An 18,258-nucleotide genomic window follows, 5' to 3' on the forward strand; every position below is an offset into this window, starting at 1 on the left:
AAGCTTTCAATTATTTCAACTTGGATCTTGTGATTAGTTCATTATTTATCATTGGGAAATCATTCAAAACTTTATAATGGGCTGGCCAAACCTCCTTTTGTGCATGGTTCATTGGATTTGCCTTTGATCTTGTATCACCAGGTTTGCCCAGAATTGAAACGAAATTGAAAATTAGATATGATTTTAGTTTGTTATTTTAATGTTTTGATTTTTATTCAACTCAATTTATGGTACTTAAAAAAATTATTGCGCCATTTTCCTCTAAAAAAAATTTGAAATAGCAGATTTGATTCTCTATTTAAGATCTACTCATCATTATCATTATGAAAGGGTTAATTGAGCCTAATTGACAATTAAAATTTGAAGGGATTGAAAGATTGCAATTAAAAATCAGTAACTTATTTAAACATTCAAATTATAGCTAAGGGGTTAATTTGGGCCTTTTCCGTTTATTAATTATATAATATTTAATGTTGAATGTATCATTTGACTCATGATATTAATATGAAAAGTCACTTAAAATGCTCACTTTTTATTTGGTTAAACTTCATAAAAGTCTAACTATTTAACGTCTGTGATCGGTGAACTAATGGTTGTGACTCACATGCAATATGGCATCGACACTAATGCTAAATTTTATTTTTTTAATATAGCCACTTGTATTAGTAATGCCCAATTCGATGAAAGCAAGATGATAAAAATTGAAAAGGGCATATTCAGATAAAATGAATTTAGCGCCAAATTTGATATTAAAACCTCATTCAATCCCTAATTTCTTTATCCTCATAAATGTTAAGACTTAAGTTTCATTTTTTATTCTGACAATGAAGAATTTCAAAAGAAAATGAGTTGAATCTTGGAGATAGGAGTTGAAGGTATGTTTTTTCCTCATCAATCCCTAATTTCGTTGCTTGTTAGGTGTTTTGGGCTATGGTGTGTCTATTATTTGTGGGCAAATGTGAGGTCCTTTGTTTAATTCCATTTCATGCATTGTAAATGGCCAAACTTTGTCTTTGCATTCTTTATGTTTCTTTCTCTTTTTACGTTATCTGTGGTCTTGACAAGGATTGAGGATATGGCGCCTGAAAATTTGGAGAGAAGAAGGAAAGGAATAAACTAAATAAGGGAAGAGATTTGCTTCCCCTTTAGGAGCAATCACTTTCCCATTTTGGTTAGTCAAACTTTCCAGTAGCCACCACACTCTCCCTAGCGGAAAATACATCCCCCTCTCTCCCTCTCCCAATTGAGTTTTGAAGATCACCAAGAATGCTAGCCTCCATTAAAGAGGAAGTGCACAACCAACATCATCTAAAGCTCATTCCATCCTTTGTTCATGGTTTCAAAGTGTCCAAGGAGCCCTCGTATCCAAGAAATATCCCCAAAAGTAAAGGTAATCTTTAAGGGCATCATCACAACTCCATAAGCATGTAATTTTTTTTTTTTGGGTCTTTCGTGTTCTTATTTTGGTTTTTATGGTTTGATCTCCATACTAACTCATTTTCTTTCTTTCTGTATAAGTTTTATTGCTTTTCTAGGAGATGTTTAGGAGACCAAATGGAGATAATTAGGGCTAAGGTCCTGAAATGAGATGTTTAGCACTTTGATTTTGTTTAAACCATGAAGATAGATTTTAATTTTTCTAATTTTATAATTAAATCCTTGTTTTATGTCCAAATCATGTTCATTTACGTGTTTTATTATGCAATATCACAAATGGTAAGTAAAGATAACCAATATCACAAATGGTAAGTCAGGATAACCATAGGGGCAACTGGAGTGCATAAAGAAAGAAAGGAGGCAAGTATGGACAAGGGGCAACAAAGAACATGCCCTAGGACATGTTCCTCTTTTGAGAACTCGCCCTGGTCCATGTAGCATTCTGCCAAGATGTGCAAGCCCGATTTTGAAGCCCAAAGTCCAACTAAGTGGATTTCTAAGGCTCCTTGCATAAGGTAAGGGGCCTAAAGGCATTTTAATAGTTTTAGTTATTTTTTAAGGTCCTTTTTAATTAATTTTTAAGGATTTCAATTCTCTTTTCTCTTTTCTATTTCTTTAGTTTTTTGATTTAAAGGTTTGATTTCTTTTCTCCACTTCCATTTCTTTGAATGGTTTATATTTATGTTTGAATTTCACCAATACATGTAAATTAACTTAGAAACATATTTAATAGGGTAACTTGGCAATGATAAAACTTCAAAGATTATGTTAGAAACCTCATATGCATTAGGGTTTTTTTTTTATCTTTCTTTTTTGTGCTAACATATATTATTTGTAAAATAATTTTAAGAACATGATAGTTAGGGATCATGGTAATCAAGGTAAATAATTTAAATTAGAAATTTGGTATGCTAGGATTTGAATGAATATGTGTGCATTGATTTGCTCTTTGTATGAGCAATATGCGTGTATGTAACTTACAACTGCATATGCTTGAATAAGAAACTTAATAAGAGAATGGTAAGCTAGTCTTTAGAAAATAACAAGTGAAGGTTGGCCTAATACTTTGCATTGGATTAGTCCAATGGAGAGGGCGCCTTACACTTTCTCTCTCTCGTACGCACAATTTCAAAACCATGTCAATAAGGGTAGTGATCCTTTGCAATGGTTAAGTCGTCATCCACTAAATCCCTTAATTCATCCTGGTTATTTCTCAGATGGCGACTCTAATCAATTCTTTGCCTTTGTGGCATTTTCTCAAGTGCCATAATAGTGTTATGGGAAGACACTAAATAGGTTAGAGTTCAAAAAGGCCACTCACACAAATTAGGAATATTTTGGGTTTTGTGGTGAAGCAGTTGATAGTGAAGGGGTTCAAGGAGTAGCTAATAGTGATGTAAATGCATAAGCTGGAAATGAAGATAACGTTGCTTATGAAGTTGAGATAAGTGAGGAAAATGATAGTCTAAGAGTTGAGGAAGAAGATATTATAGGATCTAATTATGAGAATGAAGAATCAAGTGAGGAGGGATTAAATGCAAAGCTGTCACACCTTACCCCTCCGTAAGGCATAACATGATCCCGTAGTACACCTAATGAATTACTGAACTTCGCCTACCAGTAATCCATTAAATACACTACAAGGGATTTTAAAACAATTTCTGTTCATTTTTAAATTGGTGGGTACATTTTTTTTCAGATATCAAAAACCTTTATTTGAAGTCCAATCATAAATCAAATTTTTAGATATTTAAAATCTCTGCAATTTTTATAAAAATTTCGGCAGAGTGCCATCTGTATTTTGAGAAAACAGTTCTTCAAAACCTGAAAAGAAAAACACTCCCAATATATTTTTTCAACCACAACTCTATTATTAAATTTCATTTCACAAATCAGCACAAGCAACTCAATACATAGTTTGAATTAAATCAAACATTGAAACATCTTATTTATAACACCCTCACTTTAACTAGTCCATGCATTCGACTGTTCCGGTGACTAATGTCGATCCGGACAGTCGAAATATCTGGAACTATATTTAAACTAGAGTGAGGAGTCATAAATAATTCAAAAAAGTATAAGAAAAATTAAGAAAAAAATTTTAGAAATAAAATACAACTAAGTTAAATGAGCCGGTGCCCTAGCGATGGGTAACCTAGTGGGAAGTTGCGGTCCTCGCAGCTAGGAGCCCTAAACTCGAGAGAAAATTCATGAAATAATTTTTAGGACTCCAGAGAAGAGTCATTGAGGTTTCGATGGTATTAGAATGCCAAGAAAATACTTAAAAAATTTTTTAGATCGGTACAGACGATTTTAGCTCAATAAGCCAAACGAAGGGCATTTTGATCATTTCGTCTTCAGAGATGATTTTTGGCCAACTTCTCCAGTTAAATAAATAATTATTATGATATAAAATATGAATAAATATTGCTAAAAATTTAATTGAAAATGAGTAGAAAGAAGAAAGGAAAAGAAGAAAAGAAAATAGAATTTAATTAGATTTATGACATGGGATGATGTCCTTAAACTCTCTCCCATCAATCACAATTAAACAATCCATTATAAGAGATAAAAACAAATCAAATAAATGAAGAAAAAGTGGCCTTCTTCCTCATTCCCACTAGTTGGCTGAACCCTCTCTTCCACCATTCCTCCATAGCCATTCTTCCAAGCTTCAATCTCCCTTGAAAACTCACTCTATTTTCCTAGCCATCTTCATTAAAATCTGTTATCTAACCTTAATTAAGAGCTTGGGAGCAAAAAGAAAGGGAGAAATAGAGGAATTAGAATTCTTGGAGTTAACTCAATTAAGGTTAGTGCTAAATCTCTTACTTCTCTCTTTATATTTTTGATTTGAACTTTTAGTTAAGTTAGAAAATGGAGAAAATTTGAAGAAAAGATGCATGTTAGGAACATTCTAATTTTCAGTAGCCATGGGGGAAGGTTGAGAATTGTTGATTTGATTGAATTAAATTGCTTGGGAATGATGTTTGATAATTATATTAGAGTTAGATATTGATTTGTGTATGTTAGATGAAGTGATGGATTGTTAGGGTTACGGTTTTGAGATTTAATTGAGGATTTAATGCTTAGATGTTTAATTTAAGTTCTAATGGTCAATTAGTGACCATTTGATGAATTTTGACATTAAATTAGAGACCATTGTGGCATTGGAATTGAAATGGTATGCTGCCCAATTGTGACAGAATTTCTAGACCTTGAGTCTAGTGCGTTTGGGTAGTCCTAATTTGATTTGTGTAACTCCAATTGGTGCAAGACTAATTAGAGGTGAAACTAGATACATAATGACACAACTTTGATGAAGAAACCTTGCCTAGAAAACAAACTTAGGATACCCCAAAAATTGACCAAATCTAGGTAACCAACCTGTTAGTCTTGGAAATTGACCAAATGAATAGTATTTGTTCAAATGGTCATAAATCAGTGTAGAAATGTTCAAATGACCTAAATTTTATATCAATAGAAAGATTAGACAATTTAGAACAGCTTTCATGAAGAACATAACTCAAAATTTTGATCAGAACTTAATGGAATTGTCCACCAAAGTCAAGATACCAAATCTGGCAGAACCAGGATTGCCCAGAAATTCTGGGTACAGGTCAATCCGGCCAATTATGGTAAAATGGACATAACTTGAGCTGAAAAACTCCAAATGGAGTATTCAAAAAGGAAATTAAAGAAGACACATAAAGGAACAACTTTGATGAAGAAAAGTTTACCAAATTCTCACTGTAGATTAGACCAATGGAACAGAAAACTTAAGGTATGAAATCTAAAAATTTTGAATAACATAAAATAAGCTTTGAAATGGTATTGGAAATCAATGCCAACAAAAATAAAATGTAAAATGTGGTATATTGATGAACTTAGGCTTAACAAATCTATTATGAATCAAAAAGTCAACCTTTGAATGGAAATGGTCAAATAAATAGTAACCACTAAATTATGTGAAGTAGAAAAACAAACTATAAGAATCATTGTAGTTGTTAATATAGGATGTGGTAGGTAAATTGTGAATGGTGAAGTTGAGTGACCCCAATGATATAGGAAAGGGTATAATAAATTAGAAAGCTATTGTAATGGTTAAGATATAGATAATGTAAATAGTTGATTTAAATTTTTGAATTTGTTTGACACTAAGATTTAAGGAAAATTTAGCTAAATTTGAAATCCATGAAATATTCATGGACTACTTGGAATATGAATAATAATTTATATAAATAGGGCAATGAATAAATGAATGTATAAATAAGACTTTAGTTTCCATTATTAGAAAAAGGACAAGAAAAAGTATTTTGAGTACAATGGTGCATGAGAACCATTATTTTGAATTGTGATCATTATGGAAAACATAATGAATATATAAATTACGATGAATGCATAAATTATGTAAATATTAGACTTAGAGATTTATGTTTCTATTATGAAAAAGATTAAAATGAAATTATAATTAGAACTTATAATGAAATAATGAAACTTATGAACACTTAATGGTACTATGTGCCTATGTATTGCCTAGATACGTGTGTCAGATTGGATAGATTAGCATGTCAATAGGGTATTGTTTTAGCAGTACTGTGCAAGACTTTATGCCTGTATTCATGGCTTTATGCCCACACTCATGGCTTTTATGCCCGATTATGTGTTATCATGGCTTTTTAGCCATATTGACTGTATAAGTGATTGACATTCTGCGTCCTATGGTATGACGGCTAGAGGCACCGCGGTGTCCAGTGCCAACGACCCATTATCCAGTTTAGTTAGCCTGTCATAGGTTACTTGGGCAGTGAAATTTATTGAAATAAGTTAAGAATAATAGCAACTGAAAATATTAGCAATTAAATAAAAGAGTAAGAATATTTAAAATAAATTAGATTAGTTATTTAGTATAAAAAATTAAAATGAATTGGAACGATATTAAAATTTAATTATTATGAAATAATCCGCTATAGCCTAGAAAGTATTGAAAGAAATGATAAAAAGATTTGCAATAGAGATATACCTTAAATAAGCATTACAAATGTATTTTTTTTTTATAATAATATAAAGCTAAGAATAATATTCTTAGAATTTTTGGGGATGGTACCGTGAATTTAAGAATTAAACGTTTCTGAAGAGGAATAAATTAGAACAAAGGATAGTTGACCAAATTATGATCCATTTCTTTCTTTATTTGTATATGTTATTTTCTTGTTATATTATTGCACCACTAAGCAGCAATGCTTAGCGCGATGGATTTGTTTCCCTCACGCAGTTACTGAAGCTAAAACCCAGTGGACATTTGATTGGGATTTTTGGAGTCCAGATCTGCAGAAGTGTTAGAAATGCTCAAGGTTGTCACCGCCTCAGCAATGCATGTAGATAGGGCTCACATTAGTCATTTTATGTATTTTGTATGTTATAAATATTTTGTATATTTTAATGTAAACTAAGAATTAATAAGTAATATTTATGTGATGTAAATTAATAAATCGGTTAGTTCATATGTGATAAAATTGTATATCATGTAAATTAATGAAACTTGAGAATTTCTATATATAAATCTTGCATTAATGAATATGTATGGAAATGAATGGATTTGTATAAATGAGTATATGAATTGCAAGAATTGAATGTGAGATGACTATGATGAGTATGAATGAGATTTTTATTGTAAAATATTATTGAAAATTTTAAGCAGGTAAATAGTGAAATACGCCAAACTATAATAAATAGGAAAAACTCCGCTGGTTTCTCCGTAGAAAAATAATTGATATTAAAATATAACGAAATCAAATTATTAAAGGAATAAAGTAAGATAAGATAGGGTGCTCCAGCACCGAGTGTGACATGTCTTGCTCGGCTACACTGTAGTCGGGTAAGGGGTGTCACATTATTAAAGTAACAAATTTAATATTTACATTCATGGAAGTATTACAAATTTAGCAGTACAAAACTTTATAAGTACATAAAATCTCAAGATAATATTACAATAATTTGTATTTGATTACATTCTAAAAATAATATTACAAAAGAGTTGATGTAACTGCTCGAATGAAATTATATATATATATAATTACAGAATTACATCAAAATCTAATGTACAAGGGTATACCTATGATATACCCGAAGATAGTCTCACTGTGTCTTCAAGTAATCTCACTCAGCTACTCTATATTTTCTTTCACCTGCAATAGCATATAAAGCTATCGCTAAGTGGTGAACTCAGTGGTGCACAAACTAATAATTTAAAACTTAATACAAGTTATGCTTTGACAACTTATAACAGATAAAAATGTAAAATTTCTAAATTCTTCAAAATTCATGACATCCAAAAATCAATATTTTCAATCATGCAAATTATTCATTTAAATAACATTTTGATCAAATAGTAACTATTTATCTACATTTCTTTTAAATCATGAATCGATACAATATTTTTGAATCATTGACAAATTATTTATTTCGACCATAAATATTAAATTATGTATAATTTAAAGGGCATTGCCAACAATTCACACAGTTGGACCCATGACATAAAATTTCACAATCGATGCCGTGTTGTACACTACGACAAAGCAAACTCTCCCAATAACAGAGGCTAAAAGGGAGGAGCAAAGACTAGCTAGTATATATGAGTTCTCATCCAAACTCTTCCTCAACTGGCAAGCCAGAGATGAAGGAGCTCACCCTATCTAGTGGAGGAGATATCTCACTAGACAAGCTAATGAGAATACAAAACATATTGCCATGTCAACTGTGGTTTCAAATCATATTCAAAACAATTGCAATTCACAAAAGTGTTTACAAACCATTAACATATTTAATCATTATAAATTCATGCTCAAGGTTGGCAACACATCAAACTCAAAATTTACAATTCTCAAAACCATACAATAAATCCTTAAATGCATAAGAAAATTTATATTTAATTTATACAATTTCATTCAAAAAGTTAAAGTTCTCAACACAACAAAAATTCATAAATTATACAATAAACTTATTCAAATCAATTTGGAAGTGAAAAAAAAAAAAATTAGTTGTGCACAAACCTCTTATCTAGGCTTGTCTTGGTTCAATTCCTCCTCCTTCCTTGGAGGGCTCATTTCCTACTAAAACACATAACTAGAGTATTTCAATATCTATTTAATTTATTTCTAATTAAGAAATTCAATAATTAAATTTTGTACACTAAATTTATCCCATAAAATTGAGTCCTTTGTACTTAGTGTAATTGTGGTTACTATTTATTTGACCATTTAGTCAAAATATTGACTTTTTCATACTAATTAGATATGCTAATTCTAATTACACTCACATACCACATTTTGAATCATATTTTTGTTGGCATTGATTCCCAAATTCAATTCAAAGCTTATTAGGGTTAAATCTCAAAATTTCAGTTTTGGGTTACTTGATTTTACTGTTCCATTAGTCTGTCTATAGTGAGAATTTGGCCAACTTTCCTTCATCAAAGTTGTTCCTTAATGTCTTAGCTTTAATTTCCTTTTTGAATCACTCCATTTGAAGTTTTTTAGCTCAAGTTATGCTTATTTTTCTAAGGTTGACCGGATTGGTCCAAACCCAGAATTCTGGGTACCAATTCTGTTCTGGCAGTTTTGGTATGCCGAATGCAGCTCACTTTTCAGATAGGTTATGGTTAGAATTTGGGTTTGTGTTCTTCATAAAAATTGTAGTGCTTGTCTTCAGGTCATTTGGACCTTCCTAGGCCAAGTTATGGCTATTAGAATAGGTACTGTTCATATGGTCAGTTTTGTACAGGGGCAGTGTGCCTAGTCCGGATTTGACCAAATTTTACACCAATTTGTGTTCAGTTTTAGGGTAACATTTCTTCACTAAAATTGTTGCATTATGTCTTAATTTCCAAACTGCCTGATTGGGGCAGTATCACATTTACCATTTCAATCCCATTCGAACCATTCAAACACATTCCAAATGACTCCAATTGACCATTTCAAACTTCAATTAGGTCCAATTGCATCAAATCCCAAAATCTCTAATTTTTCCCCCCAATTCTCATGGCTCAAGAACCCTAATTTATCAATAAATCAATCCATACTCAATTCACTACATTAATCACTTCTACCTACTTAGTTAAGCTTAATTATATACTTAATTCCATTCAATTCACTTTAATCACCCTTTCCCCATGGCTGGCCGAAATTCATGGAACCCCCTTCCATGAATGATTTTTTTTTTTCAAATTTCTTAATGTAAATTCATTCACATAGCTCTATTTCAAACACTTACACTAAAGAAAGTAATTTGATTAACTTACCTTTTCTTGAATTTCCCAAAGCTCTAATTTCTTCAAGTTTCCCTTTAATTTCTTGTTCTAAACTCCCTGTCACACCCTACCCCTCAGTAAGATGTAATATGATCCCGTAGTACATCTAATGAATTACCGTACTTCACCTACCGGTAACCCATTAAATATACTACAAGGGATTTTAAAACAATTTTGATACTTTTCGAAGGTGGCGAGTACTTTTGGTAGAAATAAAAAACTTTTACTTGAAGTTTAAAGACTAGTTAAAATTTTTGTACATTTTTATTTTTATGTAAATTTTGGAAAAATTTCGGTAGAGTGCCGTCTATATTTGGAAAAAACAGTTCTTCAAAAACCTGTAAAAACACTTCCAAATAATTCATTTCAACCTAATTGCAACTACCAAAACTTTTAATCAATATAAATCAACTCAATCTCAATTTAAAATTCACAACTCAAAAATTTTTCAAAATAATTTGATAAACTCATAAACATTGCATTAAATTAACATTACATACACAAGTCTTAATTTACAAAGGAAAATAAAAATAATATTATTACAAACTTTAATGTACAACTGCTCACTTTTACATTAACACATATGACACTAAACTATTTACATCAAAATAAACTACAAGGGTATAACTAAATACCCGTACAAAAGCCTTTGTGTGGTCCCAATAATTAGTAGCTCACTCTACTGCTTTTTCCTTGTCTCTATCTGCGACAGCAAAGAAAGCTATCGCTGAGTATAAAAATATTCAGTAGTGCACAATAAAATATAAAATGTCAAATATAAAACATTTGTCATTAATTCACAGTTCAAATATTTCACAATTTTCAAAGTTTAATATAACATAAATTTGATCAAATAATTTAATAATCATAGTGTTGCCAATCAATAACACAACTTAGGCCATGACACAAAATTTCCAAACATGCCGTGTTGTACATCACGACAAGGCAAACTCACCCTACTAATCGAAATCAATGAGGGAGGTGGCTAGCTAGCTAATGAGTACTCATCCAAACTCACCTCGGACTGGCAAGCCAGAGAGGGAGGAATATAGTCAAACTCACCCCATAAATGGAGGAGGAACATAATAATATTGCCATGCCAAGTGTGAATCAAAAACAATCTAAATCAAGTTATTCAAACATTTCATACAATTCACAAATTATATTTCATTCCAAACTTTTCATTTACAAAGTAGGTAGCATACTATTTTTCAAATAAGATTTTCAAAGCCATAACACTCAAAATTATTCACAACATTTATTTCAAGAATTGTCAAGTAGAAATAAAGAATTTTAAGTTTATTGTGCACAAACCTGATGTGAGTCGCCTCTAGGCCTTGACTCAGTTTGCCCTATCCTTTTCCAGGTTTTTTTAGCTGAAACACGCAATTTATAGTGTTCTAGTATCTTATCTCACAATAAATCCAATAATTAATTCATAAATACTTAATTCTAGCCTCAATTTGCTTAAACTAACGTTTTTGAAAATTTTCATTTCGGAGTTACTATTTATGATATTATTCAAGTCAATTTGTTGACTTTTTAATGCTTAATAGGTATGGGAATTCTAATTTCACCCACATACCACATTTTTGTTACCTAACTTGTTGGTTTTGGTTAGTTTCTCAAACTTTAAGTTTCTTAGGTGAAACTTCCAAAATTTCAGATTTGGTGCCCTGTTTTGCACTGTTCTATTGGTCAAGTTTCTATGGTAATTTGGCTAAGTTTTCTTCATAGAAGTTGTTCATTATTGTCTTAACTTTATTTTCCTTTTTGAATCACTCCATTTGGAGTTTTGTAGCCCAAGTTATAGCCATTTGAACATGGCTGGCTGGATTTGGTGTTACCCAGAATTCTGGGCAAATTCCTGGTTATTGGCAGTTTTTGTGGGTTGATTGCAGGTGGTTTTTCAAATAGGTTATGGTCAAAATTTGGGTTTATTTTCTTCATTAAAGTTTTAGATCTATATCTCAGCTTTCTATCGGTATAAAATTCAGGTCATTTGGACCTTCCTAGACCATGTTATGGTCATTTACGTAACTACTGTTCATTTGGTCATTTTTGTACAGGTCAGTTTACCCTAATCCGGATTTGGCCTAATGGTTCACTAAGTTATGGTCATTTTCTAGGCATGGTTCTTGAATGAAAAATTGTCCATTTTGTATCTAGTTTCATTCTCAATTGACCTCATACCAATTGGGTTAGTAAATTTTCAATTTTGGTCCCTGAAAGGGACCTAGGTCAAGCTGCCTGCAGATTGACCTTCACCAATCTGAACTGAACTTGGTTCCAACAATTCATACACACCACAAATGGTCACAATTGACTATTGCTCAACTCAAATAAGGTTAACTACATCATTTGGATAATTCTCAAATTTTTCTCCAATTTCTTCAAAATGTTCAATCCCTAACTGCACATAAAGTTAAATTTAATGCATTCAAAGTGCACATTCATGATCTCTACACCTAATGCACCTCAAATAATCATTCAAACACTTCAAACTCATTTATTTCAAACCCTAACCCTAGCTGGATGAAATTTCATATTACTCCCCCAACAATTGTTTTGTTTTGATTTTTCACAATTTCTACTTAACTTAAATCATATGCTTTAACTAAAGAATTTCACTTTAAATAACTTCCCTCAACTTTGAAGTTCACTCAACTAATTTCTTCTCTCTTTCCTTCTTTCTTTTTTACTCAAGCTTCTTCTCAAGGTTCAATAACAACTTTTCTTTAAGAGAAGTAAGGGATTTAGGGTTGAATTTAGGGTTTAGAAATCTTGACATTAAGCTTTCATGGTGGAAATTTGAGAGAGAATTAGGAGAGAGAGAGAGCTATGGCTAGGGGTGGAAGACTAACTATTTTTCTTTTATTTATTTTTATTTTTTTTTGTGTATTTATCTATTAAAATTGACTTAGTAAAAAATCTAATTAATTGGAATTTATTTACCCTATCATGCTTATGTCACTTTGGTTGATGTCATTATTCTTTTTTTTTTTCTTTTCTTTTTCCTTTCTTTTTTCTCACTTCTTTAATTTAATTCTATATTTCAAAATTTTCATTTCTCAAATTTTATTGGGTAGTTAGGTCGGGAGTCAGCTCTAGGGGTGAATTGACCAAATTGCCCCTCACTGGTTCAATCCGGTTTGCAAGTTATTCGATATTTCTTCCGGATCCTTAACCTAATTATTTGACCTGCTTAACAATTCTTTTCTGTGATTTTCTCTTTTCCACTATGTTTGCAATAGTCCTAAGGACCGTGGCGTCACATTTTACGGTTCAAAATTTGAGTTTAACTGACCTCGCAGTCACTCCCGAGAAGGTCACCCATCGTTGTGACTCTCGGCTCATTTAACTTCTTGTGTTCTATTTTTCTTATTTATACTTAACTATTTGGCAATTACTAATTATTTGTGTTCAAGGCTTATCTAGGTGTCTTAGATGTGGTTCTAATCCTCTTAATTGTCTGGACCGATACTGGTCACCGGAACAGTAACATATACCAGGCTATGCAAATAGGGGTGTTTCAATTATCTCCCCCTTAAAAGAAATTTCGTCCTCGAAATTCTGCCCACTATCTGTCATCAATTAGTTATATGTGTTATTTTCCCATGTTTTTCTCACATTTCCATGTAGCCTCATCGTCGGAATGATGGTCCGTAGCACTTTAACCAATAATATTTACATATCGATTCTCACCTCGTGTGCCAAGTTCCTTATGAGCTTCTGTCATAAGTTAATTTTGAATTCATTTCAATTCTAGAGGTAAGCAAGTCTGTGTGCTAATGGATCCACTCTTTCTAGGACCTCGTGTGATCCTAGATAATGAGAACTTAGTCTTTCTCCTTTTTACATAATCTTATAATCTTCATTCCTTTGAGTCTGTGTAAGACTTCTAACAATCTCATGTAACATTTAATTTGTTTGTACAATCATAATCTTTTCTTACTATTTCTTTAGCAATTATTTTCCTTTGTAATTTTTTTTTAATAACCTCGTTGGTCATATATGAACCACTTTTCTCTTTATTGACCATAGATCCATAACCATTATCTTACCATCTCCATTTATGACTAAGGCCTATGTGCCCTTTTGCACTATCTTGTTTGCCTTTGTTTAACTTATTTCTTTCTTGATAAAATAGTTCGGGATATCGTTACGCGTCTTAAGTAGGTTGTTTGCCCTAGTGGCAATTCCTCATCTTATCTTCTTCCTTAATTTGACTATCGAGTCATGATTTAGCACCTCTTATCATCCCTAATAAATCCACTATGCTTCAATATTACTTTAATTTGGTCCTCTGACCATTCTAGTCAATAATCTTGATAATATTCATAATATATATTTATTTCATCTGAACTAACTATTCAAATTTTTACTTCTATGACTCTTTTATCTATCGATATTCAATAATTTATTGTATTCTAAGTGATGTCTTTCGCTAACAAACTCTTCCAAAACAAATTCTAAAAAGACTAGTCACTAACATATCAAAATTGATTTTTATACATATACATATCTTAGTTAAGAATTGAGAAAATACCAGTAATAATGTCAAAAGTCTCATCCTCATCCCTTTGTTGCATATTGTATACTCTAGCTGGAGCATCGCCTTGTCTTGGTTGATTCACAATACTTCGACTTCCAGGTGTACTACCCCTACCTCTAACTCTGCCTATACCAACTACTGGTGAACTCTTTGGGGTAGAAACTTGGGCTGATCCTTCTGACGTGGAAAATGATCCATAACGGCGTGGACTTATGCAATCCTTAACAAAATGACCAGTCCCTCCATAATTAAAACATATTCTATCACAATTTTCCAAAACATAATTTATTCAATCCACAATAATGCTTAATACTTGTTTAAATACCATTTCACAAAACTAAACTCATGCATACTATAATAATTTCAATAATCAGTGAAATAAATTCAATACTTGATAAACATAACATAGAGGAAATAAAGTCATTTAATTATATGAAATATTCGAAACAAAAATCAATTAAAAACTAGTTGTGCACAAACCTTCAATGCTCTCCTTTCTCTTTACTCACTATTCCTTGTCCGTCCCAACCTCTTTCTCTACCGAAAATACACAAATAGAATACCTCAATACACATCTCAATTGTTATCAAGAACTCATTACATGAATGTCTAATGCATCCCAAATTAGCTTTGCAAATTTTAGAAAGTTTTGGTTTTGGACAGCTTGGTGCCCCAATCTTTGAACCCAATATTTACCTAGTTTCGATCATAATTTGGTGAGGTGTTCTTCATGAAAATTGTTCATCTAGGTCTTAAATTTATTTTCATTTTTGAATCGCCTAATTTGGAGCTGTGTAGCTCAAGTTATGACCAAAACACAGTTACTATTTACGTTACTGTTCGCCCTGCAGTTTCAGTTCTGGTAGATTTAACGATCCAACTTCGTTCAGCAATTTGATCAAGTTAAGTCCATAATCTGATCTAATGTTCTTCATACAAAATGTTCTACTATGTATTAGGTTTCCATCGGTTCCAGAATCGCCTAAATTGAAGTTTTCTAGAGAGAGTTATGGCCATGCAAAGTTTACTGTTCATATAGTCAATCTACAGATTTTCAGATTTTCTGCAGATTTGGTGATTCAACTTTGATTAGCAATTTGATTGGGTTAAGTCCATAATTTGGCCTTAAATTCTTCATATGAAATGTTCTACTATGATTTAAGTTTCTATTGGTTCAAGAATCACCTAAATTGGAATTTTCTAAAGAGAGTTATGGCCATGCAAATTTTACTGTTCGCATGCCAAATTCTACAAGTTCAAGAATTTTGTCTCTAAGTTCAAGACAAGTTTTAGGCAATTTCTGGGTAGTTTCTGGGTTGGGTCTCTTTATGAAAATTCTAGCCCTATGTCTTAAGTTTTATTTCCAATTGGTTTCAATCCAATTGGAGTTGTGTAGCTCAGTTTATGGGCTGTCAAACACACTGAACTCAATGTGTAAATTCTGCCCTAGGTTCAAATTTTCATTTCTTCAATTATTCGTACTAACCAACCTCAATTCACATTTAATTCACTCAAAATGACTATAATTTAGCATTAACACATCAATGGCACTTCCTAGCACAAACCCCACGATTTTCAAACACCAAAGTTTGCTATTTTCCCTAATCCTACCATTTCATTACTTCCATTTATCAACCCAATGTCAATTCAAACTAAATAAATCTCAAATGATCATAATTTAACACTACACACACCAATTTCACTCTCTAGCACTAAAGCTCCAATTTTCCCATGAACCCTAATCTCTCATAATTAAATTTATATACATTTCATGCAATTTCTTTGCCTCAATCATGTATACTACTTCAACTAAGCTTAATCTCATCATCAATTTCATTCAAAAACATCAAACCCTAACTTTTCTCCAATTAGGCCAAAACCCTAGTTTAAATTCCATGCATGTTTTCTTTCAATTTCTCATGAAATTACATCATATGTTAACTTCATTCAAAGCTTATACAACTAATCTAGCATGAAAAGAAACTTACCTCAAGTGACCCATTCTAATCTTCAATTTCTTCCAATTCTTTTGTTCTCTTAGCTTTTAATCTCTTAATCCAAGATAAAGTTGATGTTTTCTACCAATTAGATAGAAAACCCATGGAGAAAAAGTGGGGAAAATCAAGAGTTGAGAGGGGTTGTAAGTGGAAGAAGGAAGAAAAAAAAGAAAGAAAAGAGAGGGAGAGGGAAAGAGTGTGGGGTAGCACCTAAAGGGAAAAATAGAGGAATTGGCTTTTTAATTATTAGTGGAAATTTGTCTTATTCCACATATAATTATCCCCCAAAATTTATTTATTGAACTATAACTTTTAATTGTGTCATAATGTAATTAAGCTTAATCTTTTTATTTCTTTTCTTTTCTCTCTATATTTACACTTTATTTTTCCCAAAATTTATTCATAATTCAATATATTATTTTTATTTAATTTAATTTATATTTTGATCAAAAGTTAACTCTTAAAGTGAATTGACCAAAATGCCCCTCATCGGGTTATAATCCCTCTTTTACAATATACCCGGTGAGTCCTTATATTTTTGGGTCACTTGAATTTTTTTTTTTATTGTGTCTGTCTCAATAAATTTTCATTTTATTTTTGGTCCTCAAGGTGTCTTTGAATAGTACTAGTCATGGACTAAAAATGATACTATTCATAACTCGGAGGTTCGGGGTATTACACTCCCCTTTGAAGCTTAATTAAGGATTTTTCATAATTTTTGTGGGGGTTTTATGGGAGAAAGTAAGGTTTCAAGAGCTTGCATGGTTTAAAAATGGAGGAAAATTTAGAGAGAGGGTTTTAGAGAGAGTGGACGGCACCCCTTTAAGGAAGAAGAAGAAATTTTATAGCACCCTTATTTGCATAGCCTGGTATATTTCACTGTTCCAGTGACTAGTGTCAGTCTGGACAATTAAGGGGATTAGAACCACACTTAAGACAACTAGAGAAGCCATAAACACATATAATTAGTAATGTCCAATTAGTTAAGTATAAACAAGAAAAATAGAACATAAGAAGTTAAACGAGCCGAGAGTCACAGCGATGGGTGACCTTCTCGGGAACGACTGCGAAGTCGTTTTAAACTCAAATTTCGAACCGTAAAATGTGACGCTGCGGTCATTAGGACCCTTATGAACACAGTGGAAAAGAGAAAATCATGAAAAAGAACTGTTAAGCCAGTCAAATAATTAGGTCAGGGAACCGGAAGAAATATTGGATTATTTGCAAACTGGGATGAACAGGCGAGGGGCAATTTGGTCAATTGACCCCGAGAGCTGACTCTTGACCTAACTATCAAATAAAATCGGAGAAAAGAAAATTTCGGAGTTGGGAATTAAATTAAAGAACTAATAGAAAAAAAAAAGAAAAGAAAAGAAAAGAAAAAGCTAATTACATCACTTTATGACATCAAAATGATGTCAAAATTAATTATTTTAATTCCCACAAATTTTGACCCATTCAAATACATAAAGTAAGTCTTAAAAGACATAAAAATTAAAAAATAAAATGGTCTTCTTCTACCTCAAAAAAAATGGCAGCCATGGCTCTCCCAAATTCCACCATTGACTCCTCCATGAAAGCTTAAATACAAGCTTTTAAATACCCATTTGACCCTACCTTACCCCAAATTCTCCCATAAAAACTTAATTTAATCACTTGAGAAGAAGATTGGTCATCAAAGAAAGAAGAAAAGAAGAAAGAAAATTGGAGAAAAGGGGAGTTAAAAGTTGCTACACAAAGGTTAGTGATTTAAGTTGCAAATGAATTTATTACTTGTGTTTATAACTTAGTTAACTTAGAAAAATGCTTAAAATGAAATAAAAATTTGTTGAGGGATCATGAATGATTTTCAGCCAGCATGTATATGAGAGTGATTTGCATGATTTGAATGGTTTGAATGGGTTTAAGAACTTTAGTTAGTTGAATGGTTAGGATTAAAAGCTTTGAAGGTAGCTAAATGC

The sequence above is a fragment of the Hevea brasiliensis genome, chromosome 1 (genome assembly GCF_030052815.1).
Source record: "Hevea brasiliensis isolate MT/VB/25A 57/8 chromosome 1, ASM3005281v1, whole genome shotgun sequence".
NCBI classification, from domain to species: Eukaryota; Viridiplantae; Streptophyta; class Magnoliopsida; order Malpighiales; family Euphorbiaceae; genus Hevea; species Hevea brasiliensis.